Consider the following 15482-nt stretch of genomic DNA (forward strand, 5'->3'; position numbering starts at 1 on the left):
AAAAAAAAAAAAAAAAAGGTTAAAATGGTGAATTTATGTTTATTTCCACAATATTTTTAAAAGTTGGTTAAGGTCTTTCAGTAATTAGCTTCACTCTAAATTATTTTTAAGGCATATCAGAATATAGTTGCTCAGAGGCTTCTAAATACTTTGTAAGCAACTGAACCACCACTACAGCTAACCAGCACCCCTAAACCAATTATTACCTAGCAAAGTATTACTGCCCTTCAACCCAATGGCCCTGCCTAAGTCTGGCAACCATATAAGATGCTTGATACCACTTCTGCAGTAATAAGTAGTGAGCTCTTCAAATACAACACTTGACGTCCAGGGGAGGAGCAGATTATAAACAGAGTATGCTTAAATCTATTTTCCCAATGGCTGATGACTAGATTTAAATCCTCAATCACATTTCCTGCTACCTGACTGGGCCTTGCTTCATTATCTGTCACCCTTGGCCCTATTCCTTATATCTTTAATCCTCTCCTCTGGGTTCTACATCTCATTCTAAAATCAGACTAAGTCTCCTCATGCTATTAAAATCTTCCCTGGATTCTGAAACTCTCAAATTTCCCCGCCCCAACTTACACCCTTTTCTAGGCTACCAAACGCCTCTACCTGCCATTCATTCCTGGATCCCCCAGGAATTTAAGTCTGCCCACTACCTGACTGAGTTACAATCCTGAAAGTTAACCATGACCTCCAATCTGATAACCTGTTATTCATAATGCCCAAACTAAAGGCAAAAAAGGAAGAAGGAAGAAGGAGAAAGAAGAACAACAAGGAAGAAGAAGAAGGGGCAGAGGGAGGAGGAAGAGGAGAAAGAGAAGGAGGAGAAGAGAGAGGAGGAGGGGAGGAGGAGGAGGAGGAGGAAGAAACATTTGTAAAAGGTCAGCAATCACAACCTCCCTAAAACTATTTTCTCTCTTGGCTGAAATGCTCCTAATTTGTCTCTTACTCTCTGGCCTCTCTTATAAATCTCCTTCTGCCAAATCTCCAAATATGGGTACTTGTCATTTTCCGTTCACCCTTTTTCTTCCCTCTCCTAGGAATTTTTCAGAACTTTTCCTCTTGAAACTTTGCAAAACATATGAAAATGTTTTACATTTTACATGGTTACCATCAGCCCAAGAGGCTGCAGAAGGAGTCAGGTAGTTGGAGAACAATTCCGCCTACCCTAGTAACTAAGTAGCTGGCAACAGAGGTATGCTTCCCTACTGCACATGTATATATCAGTGTCCAAGGTTAAGAAAACCACATTTGTATTTTTTGGCAGGTGCAATACATTTTAAATGAAGAAAACATTTAGAATGTTTTCTTTTTAAAATGATCGTACTGCTAGAAGGAAGTATCTAACAATCTGTTCATTATTAATTGCATGTTTTCTGATATGGTTAATTATTTGGGCTTGATGCAATCATTCAGCTGGTTAAGATTGCTTACTGATACAAAGTTAAAGACAGGATGTATAAATTGCAATGTAAATATCAATTTCTTAAGGCTAAAAAAAGATGATTTCCTCCAATAGAGAGTTCCTAACATTGTATGTGGAAATAATATTTGTAGGAAAGAAACAGAAAAATGAAATCCATAGCGAATTGATACGCTATACCTTAATTTAAACATTATCACCAGAATACTTAAATTCTTAAAAAGTATAATTTATGATATTTAATAAATAATTTATAAGTATGAAAAATTAAAATCAAGGACATTTTTTAAAACTTCAGGATTAATGACTAGTAATGACTTCTTTGCCTAAGTTGCTTCCTTTTGCTTTAAACAAAGAAACCATATATTTTAAATTTTTATCATAAAAGTAGAATGTATGTGAAATTATTTCACTTCAGCAATTTTTAAAGTATTTTAAGGCTCAAAACTTAAGGATATGGAAAATTGATCAAGATGTGGTGATAAAAGAAAAAAAGTTATAAAACAATGTAACATCATGATTCCAATTCTGGTTAAAAACCAGTATGTTCTCACGGGCACAGTAGACACACAAAGTACATAGATGCCCATATATCAAAATGTTAACTATAAATCTCGAGGTAGTACAAGTGAGTTTTATTTTCTTCGTTAATACCTTGTTTTCTTCATTTACACTTTTATTCCTTTCTACAGCAAACATGCATCACATTTACAGTTGTTTCCTTGAAGAATAAGCTCTGTATTTCATTCCATTTCTGCCTTCCTGCTTATATTTTGATAGAATAGAAAAGGACCATCTTCCAAAGCTGTGCAGAGTAACTTTTTAGCATTGACAGTGTTCTCATGTACCTAGTCCATCAACAAGTCCTGTTAATCTACTTACAAAACATACCAGAATTCAACTACTCACTATTTTCACTGCTTCATCAAGAGATGAAGTCACTGTCATCTCTTGCTTTATGCAAAAGTCTCCTAACTAGTCTATGTAATTCCACCCTCACCACCTTTCCGGCTCTCATGTCACTCCTCTACTTGGAAATCCTGTGACTTCTCATCTCATTTAGAATAAACGTCTAAGCACTGATTGTAACCTACAAGGCTCTATGATCTGGACCAGGAATCACCAGGCAAACTCCCACAACAGCATCACTTAACTTGGAGTCAGTTGGCTCTGCCTAGATATTCTATACCCAGATACCCTCATTTCCTTCAGCTTTTTATTCAAGTGTCATCGTCTCAGTAAGGCCTCCAATCTCAATCCAGCACAACACATCAACCACCCCACTCCGCCCTTGAAATTTCCTATCTCATTTCCCTGTTTTAGTTTTTCTACTCTAGCACTTATTACTATCTAAGATACACGATACATTTATTTCTTTTTGATATTATCTCCCTTTCTCAGGACAATATAAACTCAATAAAGAGAAATTTTTACCTCCGTTTTTCCTGCTGCTGTATCCCTAGCACCTAGAACAGTCCCAAGCACAGGGTAGGTACTCAATATGTATCTGCTGAATAAATGGATAAATGCATTCCAGTGAATCCACAAGCTTAACCCACAGCTTCCCAGTTACAGTAATAGTTGACTCAACGAATGTCATGAAATGATAGTGACACATTTATTCATATTCTGAGAATCAATGACTTTCTAAGTGACTTTGCACAGGGCAAGAGAGCTGAAGAATAGCTACAGTGAACAATAATGCGGCCATATTTTCTCAAGCCTAAAAGAGAGCATCTAGGATCTTTACTTCAAAATTTAAGAATAAAATTATGACTTGATTTGGTATAACGAAGGTACTCTGAGATCATACTGCTGTTACTGTTGGTATTAAAAGTAAGCAAAACTGTCTAAAGTCATATTGTCACTCTTCTAACTTTTTCACTAGAATATTCAATTCCAGTCTGTGAAACTGGATATATCTGTCCTTATGTAAACAAAAAACTAGCTGAATATCATACTACTATGCACCTGAGTATCTGTTATCTGAAAGATCTTTGGATCTTTTATAAACATCAATCAGTGCTGTGTGGAGAGAGCTAAGGGGAAAGGCAATTAGATACTGTGAAAAAATGGAGACAATCAGAAGAAATACAGTCCATGGTGGCAGTGACAGAGTACGCAGGAGGTATGGATAATCTGGGTAAGTGCCATGGAAAAATAAATATCATGATTGAACTTGAGGCAAATGGAAACAGTTCAAATTGGCTTCATACACTACTCTGTGGAACATATGATGTCCATATGTCCATTACCAACAAACTGAAACATGGAAAATAAAAAAAGCCAATGCTATAATGGCTATAAGAACACACCCAATGCCAGTCTCTACCACACCACAACAGCATAACTTATTACAGCTGCCAGGTAAGTTGTCTAAGAAGTCAGAAGCAATAAGAAAAAAAGGAGAAAGAACTAAGTATAAACTGTTCTCTTTCCCTACAGAAGACAAAGTTAGGATCTATACTAGAAAGTAGAATGTGTAGCCACAATAAAGACTGAAAAGCAAAGCACAATTTTTTTCTCTGTAGACAGTTTCTAAAAGTATAAACGACTTTGTAATTAGAGAAGACAACATTTTACCCCAAACTACAAACGATTTAAGACCCAGAGAACTAAATAAAAAACAATGGAGGACTAAGATGGAATAACTTCCAAATAAAAAATTATAAATATGACCTTTCAAGTTTTGAAATACATAATGGAGTATAAAAAGAAACTGACCAAAAGATGTGGTGGGAATCCATTACGTTTTACATCAGTTTTACTAAGTCTACCAAATTTTCCTTCTATACTTTCTAACCCCCACCTTTGTTTTCTTCTTTTGAGATGGAGTCACTCTGTCACCCAGGCTGGAGTGCAGTGGCGTGATCTCAGCTCACTCCAATCTCCACCTCCCAGGTTCAAGTGACTCTCCTGAGTAGCTGGGATTATGGGCATGTGCCACCACACCTGGCTAATTTTTAGTAGAGACAGGGTTTCACCATGTTGATCTTGAACTCCTGACCTCGTGATCTGCCAGCCTTGGCCCCTCAAAGTGCTCAAATTACAGGCATGAGCCACCACACTCAGTCTCTAACCCCCACCTTTCTATACTCTCTAATTCCCAAAGTGATTCATCTTCAAGATACAATCACAGTTCACATAAAAGAAGTAGGGCTTAACTTAGGCAAGTGTCGTGAAGGACCAGTTTACACAGCAAAGCCAAAACTGTAAAAAAAAAATTTTTAATAAACATTTTTTAGTAATTTTTAAATCTTAAAGCCTATCTGGTGGTCCTGACATTTTCAATCAAAACTAGGCCAGCCAGATGAACTGTATCAAAATAATATTTATAATTGTTACATATTCATAACTAAAAATAATTTTTTAAAATAATCTCAGCACTTATTCAGAAATATACTGATGTCACTCAAACTATACAGTAATGAAATTCAGCAGCTAAAAATATATAACTATTTTACAGCAAATACCAATGTCATTCCTGTTTCAACCTGACTTCCCATTCTACCCCTAAACTCCCAAACTTGAAACCAACTACAATTTCTTGAGTAGCTGGAGTGTGGTTTAGGAAAGGAAGCTATGCTTGTTTGTATGGAATCTGCCATTTCCTCCCTGCCAAAACACTTGTTTAAAAAGTCATGTAATATTTCTATTAAATTGTAAATGCAGTCGACAAGGAAATGGCCTACTAGCAGTGTATTACCTTTGTGGCAGTGCCAATGGGCCTACAGCAAAAATAGTGCACATGATAATTTCAACATGCATTCCCAAGTAACAAAATTGTGCTTTACATAAATACCACAGAACCTAAGCAAGATCCAGAAAAAGCAATGAAAATCTGCCCAAGCTTTCATGCTTGCCTATATCAATTGTATGTCATAACTAAAGCAAAATAGAAAAGCATCTACATATGTTCAAGAAGCTTGTGAAGTTAGATCATATAACCCTGGGAAAACTATTGCAACTTAAATCTGTGTATTTCTTGTTAACCACTGTAACAACGCACTAATAAAAATGAAGAAAAACCCTGGGTATCAAATGAACCAAAATGTACTAACTACATACAAGTCCTTAAAGATCATGATGCAACTTGTTAACAGGAACATATGTTCAGTGTAAGCCACAATTGTTATGTTAAATTACTTCTTCCTTTGATATCATTCATTTGATTACAGAATTTAAGAGATTCACAAGCCTTCCAATTAAAACGGTGACCTTCAGTTTATAAGTCACTTGCTGAAATGCTTACAAAGTCACCTCTGATCATTTATTTCTTACCTTCTATTGCATAGCACAACTACATTTAATTATGCCAATTAAATGATCCCAGATGTAATAAAGATGGTTCTATTCATATAAAAGTTATACTTAAAACCAACTTAACATAATTAAATAATTACTCGCTAATTAATATAGTTTTCTAAGACAGCTGAGTAATTCTACTTTACAGCAATTTAACTAAAATGCATATTTATTTTATAGGTTAGGTATGTCTTATCTTACTTTTTTAAAATGTCCGTCCACTCATAATTTCAAAATTCAAACCTGATAGAGACACCATTTCCTCCAGAAATGTAAATTTTTAAGTGTTATACACATGAAATTAGAGTAAATACCTGCCCTCAGTATATCTCCTTCCACCTTCCCACCCTACATACGCCTAGCTATTTATGTCTCCTGAAATAAATGCTAGGTTAAATCTCTAGCACAAACAGTTACTACTACTGGCTTAGAACAAAATAAAGCTTACTATGAAAAACTGAGTAAGTCCACACAATTGCTTTTAAGATATAAATCTTCAATAAAACTTAACAGTTTTCTGTTAACACAGTTTTCATCCTCAGTTAGCAAACATATAAGGGCTACTATATCCAGAGGCCAACATTAAGGATGGCCACTAGTGATTTTTCTGATCTCCAATAAAGAACAGGAACTAAAGTACCAAAAAAAAGAAAATAAATTATATCAATTTAAAATTTAAATGTTAAATAAATAAATTGTGCTAAACAAAAGTTTGAAAGGCAAGCTGTGAGGGATGATAGCTCTTTCAAGCTGTATTTGATTAGCATTTAATTATTTTCATTTTTTAGTTTATTTCATTGATTCTTATTCTAAGTTGTAAGTACAACATTTATTATTTTAAGAAAGAAAAATCTGAGCTTACCAGATTTCAGTATTAACACCACAGAAGTATCTTTAGGGTAGGAAAGGAAATCAAGCACATATTCAACAAAAATTTTTATTGGATGTTCTTATGTTAGAATCTGCTAGATTCATTTAGACATACAAAGACGAAACATATTTGAATTTAAAACTTAGATCTAGTAAGGAAAATAAGACAATTTATATCATAATAACTATAATAATACATAGTAAGTTTAAAAGTGCCATAAGAAAATTATAAATAACGTGATATGAGAATTCAAAGAAAGAAAATATTTTTTAAATCAGTGGGATGAGGAACTTCTGACAACAATTAGACTTATTTAAACTAAGCTTTCCAGAAATAGAAAGATTACGGGAGGAAGACATCATAATCTATGACAAGATTTTTTAATCTGGTTCCAGATTAAAATGCAGAACTGTAATATGCTATGACAAAGAAAACAGTAAACAAAACACTATCCTAAATACACAATGTAACAAGAAACCCTCTTTAGGGTCACTCATATTATTAAGAGCCACAGTTCTCAGTTACTTTGGGTCAAAGAATCCTTGTTTCAAGGAGTCATTATTTTCATTTGATGGAAAACTACGAATTGTCTTACCAGAAAAACACATACCAGCACAAATATCAATATTGAAGTGCAATTTCATAAGATACACTGACTCTGAATTCTCTGCCCCAGAAAAAGCACATTCTACCCTTTGGTGAATCATGGTTTCCATCACTGGGCTAGTATACAGGATAGGTGAAAATGAAGAAGTAAAAAATAACTGTTTTTCACCATTAGAAAAGAGAAAAGGCATCGCTGTCCCAATAGGTTCATTATTTTCATATTGTTTCCAGCAAAGGCTGCAAAAGACATCTGAGCAGCCATAAGCAAGAGCTTAAAAGTTTTCAGCAACCTCCTCTGGCTAGAAATAAACTGTTAATAAACAGGTTCAGGCACAGCAACAGTAATTCCATTGGGTACTGTCTAAGGTCCCAATACCTCCCATCCTACTGAATGTCCTACAACAAAATCAGGTGATGAAAAACAACTGCTTGATCTTTCCACAGCCAAAAGTTCCTTAAGTAACAATGGTAAATATTATTAAACAGACATCCTCTGTAAGAACATGAACTAATATATATAGTCTCAATATGACTTCAAAAGTAATTTCAAAAAGCTACCTCATATTTCTACAGTACTTAGTATTTTACATGTATTGTTCATATACACCATCCCTTTTGATCTTCAAAAAGAACTCTGTGAAGTAGATGGATGAGGATCCATTATAACTAATTCACAGATAACAAAATTGATTCAAGCCTCACAAGTCTCATACATCAGGTCACACCATTATTACGTAGCAACAAAGGAAGCATTCTGACTTTGCTAGAATTTGGATTTCCAAACACATGGTTCAGTGATTATTGCTCTACAGATTCAAGTTACAAACCATTACTGGGTCATAAAATCAATGTAATGGACCTGGACCACACATTTTTTTTTAATGAAAAGATGAAACAGAAGAGAATACTGTGATAGAACAGAAGTCAGAGTGAATCACAAAGAAAATAAGTATGGTTTCATGTATATATTGTTTCACTTATGTGTGCATGTGTCTGCACACATGGGCATAATGGGTCACAATGTGAAAATATTTCTACTATGAACCACAATTTTAAAAGTCTGAAACATAAATGTCATCTTTTAATCATTAATAAATCAATTTAACATATCTCCTTTAAATTCTCCCACACAAATACGGAGAAATACTGCATTTGTCAGTATCTCATATTAAAATCTTAAGATGAAATGTAGTATAATTCTTTCTCAATAAGTATTACTTTAAGCAACACTTAATAGAAACATGTCTCCAAAACTATAATTCATATTTATATAATTTGTATGTCAGTAGGAAAATAATTGCTTCCTCAATCGTTACGAAACTAATCATGTGTACAGAGCACTTGGCAATACCAACAGCAAGGTGAGAATACAGATTAAGAATAGCAATGCCTCTTTCCTGTGTAAGCCTCAGGGGTGATCCCAGCAGGCTTAACCGAGAGAAGCTGAGACCTGTTTATTCTATTTTCTTTGCTTGTTCATCTCTTAAAGAATAATAACTCTGCTAAGACAAAAGTATGTTGAAACTGTCACTGTAATAAACCTTAAACCCCAATTTAGGGGTTAGAACGCCTTGTACCACCATCACCCTTCAATGTGTATCAGGACCACACAGCAGAACTCTTTCTTTTTTTTCTTTTTTTTTTTTGAGACAGAGTCTTACTCTGATGCCCAGGCTATAGTACAGTGGTGCCATCTCAGCTCACTACCACCTCTGCCTCGCCGGTTCAAGCGATTCTCCTGCCTCAGCCTCCCAAGCAGCTGGTACTACAGACACGTGCCACCATGCTCAGCTAATTTTTTATATTTTTAGTAGAGACAGAGATTTCACTGTGTTGGCCAGGCTGCTCTCAAACTCCTGACCTTGTGATCCGCCCACCTCGGCCTCTCAAAGTGCTGGGATTACAGATGTGAGTCACTGCACTCAGCCAAGAACCCTAACTTTCAAATGGAGTAAAAATTCATGTCTATACTGAAGCAGTACCGAAATTCTCTGATGATCCCGTTTCTCCCACTCCTCTGGATCCTTGGATGATCTGAAAGTATGGTTAATAGAATCAAGGTATCACCTAAAATAAGCACACACAAAAAAATAGGGAAGAGAAAGGAAAGAAAGCCAAAGGTAGGGAGAGAGGGTGAGGTGAGAGTATTTGCCTATGTACCCTGTCAGGAAACAAAAAACCAAAAAGACAACAGTAGAAAGAAGAGAAAAAAAAGGAAGATAAGGATAAGTTCAAAGGAAAAATGCAAGTAAAGTACGTAATGGCAAAATAATAAAATTTTTATCTACAACCATGTGATCTTATGCATATTGTGGTAATATATACATATAGCTAAATAAAAGTTGTTACATTGTGTAGCTTTCTATTCTAAGGAAAAAAACTCATATCTACCCCTTCCTAGTAAATAAAACAGAAATCTAAATGATTCTAACATTAAAATGCTAGTTTATCCTGAACTATAAAACAGAGAACATGTCTGCCATGCTTACTACTACTTCCCCAAAGCTCCACTGGTGCCTGATAAGTGTGCACCAAGTATCTGTGGAAGGAAATAAAGGAAAGGAAACGGGAGTAAAAGAATACAAGAAGCCACTCCAGATGACATTTAATTTTTCCGACACAAAACAAGCAGTTTGAGAGAGTAGATATACTGTCCAACTGGTCCCAAGGCCAAATTTATTGCCTTTATGTTAGAATATGCATTTCTTCCATTTTACCATTAATATTAAACCAAAAATAATTTAATATTAATGATTAAATTTCGTATTGACGATAACATGAGAATGTCACACCATGAGAATATGCGCATTTACATGGCAGAAAAGTTTCAAGAGCGTTATTCTCATTACTAAAAGATTCATTAAAAATTATTTTTACTCCAAAGGATTCCACTAGCTCCCAAGTAATGAATCCTAACCAGAATGAAATGTCTGAAATGAGAAACACAGAATTCAGAATATGGATGGCAAAGAAACTCAACAAGATCCAAAAGAAAGTTGAAATTCAACACAAAGGAAACAGAAAAACAATCTAAGATTTAAAGACCGCCTAGTGATATTAAGAAAGAACCAAACAGAACTTCTGGAATTGAAAAATTCATTACAGGAATTTCAAAATATAGTTGGAAGCCTTAAAAACGAACTAAGTCAACGAAGACCAGTCCTTCAAATCAACCCAGTTAGATTAAAAAAATGATAATAATTTTTAAAAATGAACAAAGCCTTCAAGAAATATGAGATTATATAAAATGGTCAAATATATGACTTATTAGCATTCCTGAGAGAGAAGAGAAAGTGAGCAACTTGGAACATATTTGAGGATATAATTCAGAAAATTTTCTCCAATCTTGCTAGATGGGACAACATGCAGATACAAGAAATCCAGATAACACCTACAAGATACTACACAAAATGACTATTCCCAGGATACATAGTCATCAGACTATCCAAGGTCACCCAAAATAAAAAATCTTAAAGACAGCTAGAGAAAAGGGTTATATGACCTGTGAAGCAACAGTCTCCAAACTTTTTGGTACCAGAGACCATTTTCAGGGATGACAAGCTTTCCACAGATAGGGTTGTTGGGGTGGTTTGGGATGAAACTGTTTCACATCAGTTCATCAGGCATCAAGTTAGATTCTCATCAGGAGTGCACAACCTGGATTCCTGGCACACGCAGTTCACAATAGAGTTGACGTTCCTAAGAGAATCTAACGTCACTGTTGATCTGACAGGAGGCAGAGCTTAGGCTATAATGCTGAATCGCCCACCGCTCACCTCCTGCTGTGTGACCCCATTCCTAACAGTCCATGGAAGGGTATCAGTCTGCAGCCCAGGGACCCCTGCTCTAGAGGAAAACCCATTAGACTAACAGTAGACTTCTCAGCAGAAATCCTACAAACCAGACAAGATTAGGGGCCAATTTTGAGCAGGCTTAGAGAAAAGAAATGCCAGCCAAGAATTTCATGTCTTGCCAAACTAAGTTTCATAAATGAAGGAAAAATAAAGTACTTCCCAGACAAGCAATTGCTAAGCAAATTCATCACCGCCAGACCAACCCTACAAGAGATGCTTAAGGGAGTTCTAAATGTGCAAACAAAAGAATGACAATTACTAACACAAATGCACGCATAAGCACATAATCCTAGACTCTATAAAGCAACTATACAAAACAGACTACAAAGCAACTAGCTAACAACACTATGACAAAACCTCACATATCAATATTAACCTTGAACATAAAGGGCTTAAATGGCCCACTTAAAAGACTTAGAGTGGCAAATTGAAAAAAAACAAACAAATCCATTTTTCTTTTATCTGCAAGAGAACCATCTCACAAGTAACAACACCCATAGCATAGACTCATAGTAAATGAATGGAGAAAGATCAGGTAAATGGAAAACAAAGAAGAGCAGAGCTCCTATATTAGATAAAACAGACTTTAAACAAACAACAGTTAAAAATGGACAAACCAGAGCATTACATAATTTTTTAAAAGGGTTCAGTTATACAAGAAGACCAAGCTGCCCTAAATATATATATGCACTCAACATTGGAGCACCCAGATTTATGAAAACAATTACTTTTAGACCAAATAAAAGATGTTGACAGCCACACAATAATAGTGGAAGACTTCAACACACCACTGACAGCATTAGACTGATCATCAAGGCAGCAAACTAACAAAGAACTTCTGGACTTAAATTTAACACCTGACCAACTGAACCTGATAGACATCTACAGAATACTCTACCAAACGACCACAGAATACACATTCTTCTCATATGTACATAGAACATATTCAAAGATTGACCACATGCTTAGTCATAAAGCAAGTCTCAATAAACTCAAAAAAATCAAAATCATACCAAGCACCTTCTCAGACCACAATGGAATAAAAATAGAAACCAACACCAAGAGGAACTCTCAAAACCACATAAATACATGAAAACTAAACAACATACTCCTGAATGACTTTTGGGTAAACAATGAAATTAAGGCATAAACCCAAAAGTTCTTTGAAAAAAAATGAAAACAGACACAATATACCAAAACCTCTCGGATACAGCAAAAGCAGTGTTAAGAGGAAAGTTTAGAGTATTAAATGCCTACATCAAGAAAATGGATCTCAAATTAACAATCTTACCTCACACCTAAAGGAACTACAAAACAAAAACTTAAACCCAAAGCTATGAGAAGAAAAGAAATAGTACAGTCAGAGTAAAAGGAAATGAAATTGGGACCCAAAAACCATACAAAAGAGCAATGAAACAAAAAGTTGGTTTTTTGAAAGGATAAATAAAACTCATAGACTGCTAGCAAGATTAAAAAAGAAAAGAGAAAATCCAAATAGGCACAATCAGAAATAGCAAAGTTAATGTCACAACCAAGCCCACAGAAATACAGCAGATGCTCAGAGACTGCTATGAACATTTCTATACATACAAAGTAGAAAATCTAGAGGAAAAGGATTAATTCCTGAAAACACACTACCTCCAAGATTGAAGCAGGAAGAAATAGAAATCCTCAACAGATCAACAACAAGTAAAAAAATTGAATCAGAAATTAAACACCTACCAACTAAAACAAGCCCCAGATGAGAGGGATCACAGCCGAATTCCACCAGTCATACAAAGAAGAGCTAGTACCAATCCTAACGAAATTATTTAAAAAAATCAAAGAGGAGGGCCTCTCCCTAACTCATTCCACAAAACCAGTATCATCCTGATATTAAATTTGGCAAAGACATAACAAAAAAAGAAAATTACAAACCAATATCCCTGATGAAAATAGACACAAAATTCCTCAACAAAATACCAGCACACTGAGCTAGGTGCAATCATTCACGTCCATAATCCCAGCACTTTGGGAGGCCAAAGCAAAAGGATCACTGGAGTCCAGGAATTTAATACCAGCCTGAGCAATATATTGAGATCCCATCTCTACAAAAACAGTTTTTTAATTAGCCAGGCACAGTGGCACATGTTTGTAGTCCTAGCTACTAAGGAGGCTGAGATGAAAAGATCACTTGACCCTGTGAGGTCAAGGGTGCAGTGAGCCATGACTGCACCACTGCACCCCAGCCTGGGGGACAAAGTAAGCCCATCTCAAGAAAAAAAAAAAAAACGAGCAAAATCCAGCAGCACATCAAAAAATTAATTCACCACAATCAAGTGGGCTTTTATTCCTGGGATGCAACAATGATTCAACATATGCAAGTCAGTAAATGTGATTTACCACATAAGGAGAATTAAAAACAAAAACCATATAATCATCTCAATAGACACAGAAAACACTTTTGATAAAATCCTATACCCCTTCATTATAAAAATCCACAACAAACTTGGCATCAAAGGAACATAACACAGTAAGAAGTATCTATAACAAAGTCACAGCCAACATCATACTGAAATGGGCAAAAGCTAGAAGCATTCCCTTAAGAACTGGAACAAGACAAAGATGTCCACTCTCACCATTCCTATCCAATATGTTACTGGAAGTCCTAGCCAGAGCAATAAAGCAAGAGAAAGAAATAAAAGACACTAAAATAGGAAAAAAAGAAGTCAAATTGTCTCTCTTCACTGACAATATAATTGTATACTAGACAATCCTAAAGATTCTGTCAAAAGACTCCTAGGCCAAATAAATGATTTCAGCAGAGTCTCAGGATAAAAAGTCAATGTATATACTATATACATTTCTATATACTAATAATGTTCAAGCTGAGAGCCAAGTCAAGAATGCATGCCATTTATAATACCTACAAAAAAAACCAAAACAACAACAATAACAAAAAAAAACACCTAGGAATACACCTAACCAAGGAGGTGTAGTTCTCCACAAGGAGAACTACAAAAGACGACTAAAAGAAATCAGAGACGACATTTACAAATAGAAAAGCGTTCCATGTTCCCAAGTTAGAAGAATCAATATTGTTAAAATGGTCATACTGCCCAAAGCAATCTGCAGATTCAACGCTATTCCTATCAAATTACCATCATCATTTTTCATAGAATTAGAAAAAAACTATTCTAAAATTTATACAGAACCGAAAAAGAGCCAAAATAGTCAAGGCAATTCTATTCTAAATTCTATTCGGTTCTGTATAAATTCTATTCTAAAATTTATACAGAACTGAAAAAGAGCCAAAATAGTCAAGGCAATTCTAAGCAAAAAGACCAAAGCCAGAGGCATCAATTTACCTGACTTCAAACTATACTATATGGCTACTGTAACTAAAACAGCAAGGTATTGGTACAAAAACAGACACATAGACCAATGGAGCAAAATAGAGGCCCCTGAAGTAAAGCCGCACACCTACAATGAACTCATTTTCAACAAAGTCGACAAAAATAAATGATGCAGAAAGGAAACTCTATTCAATAAGTGGTGCTAGGAAAACTGGCTAACTATATGCAGAAGAATTAAGCTGAACTATCTATAACAATATACAGAAAGTAACTTTTTGTTAGTGGATTAAAGACTTAAATGTAAGGTCTCGAACTATAAATTATAAAAGAAACCTAGGAAATGCTCTTCTAGACATTGGCCTAGGCAAAGAATTTGTGATGAAGACCCTGAAAGCAAATGCAACAAAATCAAAAACAGATAAATGGAACTTAAACTAAAGAGCTTCTGCACAGCAAAAGAAACTATCAACAGAGCAAACAACCTATAGAATGGGAGAAAATATTTGCAAACTATGTATCTGACAAAGGACTAATAACAAGAATCTATAAGGAAATTTAACAAATCAACAAAAAACAACCCCATTAAAAAGTAGGAAATGGACATGAGCAGACACTTCTCAAAAGAAGACACACAAGCAGCTAACAAACACAGGAAAAAATGCTCAACGTCGCTAATGACCAGAGAGATGCAAATCAAAACCACAATGAGATGTCATCTCACACCGGTCAGAATTGCTATTAAAAAGTCAAAAAATAACAGATGTTGGTAAGGTTGTAGAGGAAATGGAATGCTTATACTGTTGGTGGGAATGCAAATTAGTTCAGCCCCTGTAGAAAGCAGCCTGGAGATTTCTCAAAGAAATTAAAATAGAGGGGGACGATCCAAGATGGCCGTTTAGGAACAGCTCAGGATTGCAGCTCCCAGTGAAAGCGCAGAGGGTGAGTGGACGCCGTGTTTTTATTGCCCACAGGCTAGGAAATTCCCGGGCAGAGGTGCTCCACGGTCGCCAGCGCAGCTGTTTCGACCAGCACAGCTGTGCCGGCCAGCGCCGCTGCTTTGCCCCGCGCGGCTGCTTTGC

The 15482-nt window shown here is 35.6% G+C and overlaps 1 protein-coding gene across 2 annotated transcripts in view; it reads right to left on the bottom strand.

The window, feature by feature from the left end:
- Positions 1–15482, bottom strand: part of STK3 (serine/threonine kinase 3) — a 346273-nt gene that overhangs the window by 222031 nt on the left and 108760 nt on the right. The window lies entirely within an intron of this gene.

The sequence above is a fragment of the Cebus imitator genome, unplaced genomic scaffold (assembly GCF_001604975.1).
Source record: "Cebus imitator isolate Cc_AM_T3 unplaced genomic scaffold, Cebus_imitator-1.0 Scaffold331, whole genome shotgun sequence".
NCBI lineage: Eukaryota > Metazoa > Chordata > Mammalia > Primates > Cebidae > Cebus > Cebus imitator.